The sequence below is a fragment of the Poromitra crassiceps genome (assembly GCF_964638095.1).
Source record: "Poromitra crassiceps genome assembly, chromosome: 10".
NCBI classification, from domain to species: domain Eukaryota; kingdom Metazoa; phylum Chordata; class Actinopteri; order Beryciformes; family Melamphaidae; genus Poromitra; species Poromitra crassiceps.
The window spans coordinates 22,216,631-22,218,712 of NC_139631.1; positions in this window are offsets into that span (position 1 = coordinate 22,216,631).

Consider the following 2,082-nt stretch of genomic DNA (forward strand, 5'->3'; position numbering starts at 1 on the left):
ATGAACTGTTGTAAACAAGGATGCGGGGCTCTTGTATTGACAAATGTAGTCAAGAGGAGACCTCCGTGCACGGAGACATGATTGTGGAAATAAAGAAAACCTCCTATGAACATTTAAAACGGATATCTCAATTATTGATGAATCAGCAGGACATTGCATGTGGATTTTTCCTCCACAGTACCACAGACACACAAACACACACACACAAAAAGTCACACACAGAGTACCACAGGGATGACGTATTTGTGTAGGCCAACCCTGTCTGGAAGTCAATGGGTTTGTTGTATGGGGATTTTGGTTAGAAATAAGGTCTGTGGTTAACAAACGTTTATGAAACTGAGACCTTTGTGTTCAGCAAGATAATCTTCACAAATTAACAGCACTTTTGTGATTTTTGAAGCGTAAATGTGATTGCCAAAAATTGTGATCGCCAGAAAAATGGTGTTCATTTGTGAAGATTATCTTGCTGAACACAAAGGTTCCAGTTTCATAAACTTTTGTTAACCACACCTTATTTCAGGCATTTAACCCAAATCCCCATACAATAAACCCATTGACTTCCAGACAAGGGAACCAGGCGATGTTAACTTCTGGCTTTTAAGACTCATTCCTGCTGCAGCACTCTATTGACCGTTTTTTCACCGCAGCCATAGGTGCAACCAAAATATTAATGAGGGTTTCCAGCTTCCAATCCAAAATTTTAGGTGTTCCAGTGCCGGGGCCCTCATTAAGGTTTTGGTTGTATCCGTGTTTACCCTGTCTTTTAGACACAAAAATGACTGCTGTGAAAAAGGACCATTCCTTATAAAGGCTTCCCTGGAGGGTCTGAAGAGTGGACAGAGATGTTTGTGTGAAACTCACTGGTTGTCAGATGGTGTGGTTGTCAGTGTGTGGTCGTGTGTGTCCTGGGCGTAGTGCAGCGTGCTCTGGTCCTCTGACAGCTCCAGATAGGGGTGAGCAGAGGCTGTCAGCAGGTGAAACCTCGACCCTGACAACACACACAGGTAAGAGACAGGTGAGAGCACTAACCAAAAACATGTACAGCGAACTGAGGGACAAAATGATATGAAATATTCTGCGTTTGTATGTGTACGGTTATAGACAAATACAAGTACAGAGATGGTTTATGTGTGTGTGTGTGTGTGTGTGTGTGTGTGTGTGTGTGTGTGTGTGTGTGTGTGTGTGTGTGCCTGTGCGTGTGCGTGTGTGCGCGTGTGTGTGTATGTGTGTGTGTGTGTGTGTGTGTGTGTCTCACCTTTGGTGGATATGAGTGCAGCCTCGCTCTGTTCGCTGGCTCCAGCCTCGTTCACGGCTTTAATGTAAAACAGAAAGTTCTCATTGGGCTGGAGGAGAACGTTCTGCTCACCGCCCACGATACCTGAGATGGACCTACCACACACACACACGCACGCACGCACGCACGCACGCACGCACACACACACACACACACACACACACACACACACACACACACACACACACACACACACACACACACACATATACATTAAAGGAATACATCCAAATGTCATTGTATTTATGCAATTAAATGTTAAAAAAACGTTTTATCTAACAGTGGTAACATCATCTAACACAATAATCAACTACAAATCCTATTGACCCCAGTCTGAGACCCACCTGAGCCCCTCTCCCTCCAGTTCGTACTGGCGGCAGTACTCCAGGGTGTAACTCAGTCCCGCAGTCTGTTTGGCTGAGCTCCAACGCAGCGTGGCCGAGTCCCACAGCACACTGCAGCGCTCTGTATCAATCACTGGCACTGAGGGAGCTACAGAGAGAGAGAGGGCAAGACATCTGAGATGATAATAGTGTCATACTTTATTGAGGAAATTCTGTTGATAGTGAATATTTGTGCAATAACAAAAATCAATATTGAACACTGTCTAATATCACTATTGAGTCATCTAAACCAGGGGTTCTCAACCTTTTGTAACTTAAGGCCCAGCTCTGATTAACATTTCCGAGGACCACCTTCCCAGATAAATGAGAGAGAGAGAAAAAGTAATTGAAATTATGCATTTTAATTTTTTATTTATATAAATTCTTGGGCACATTTAGCCATAA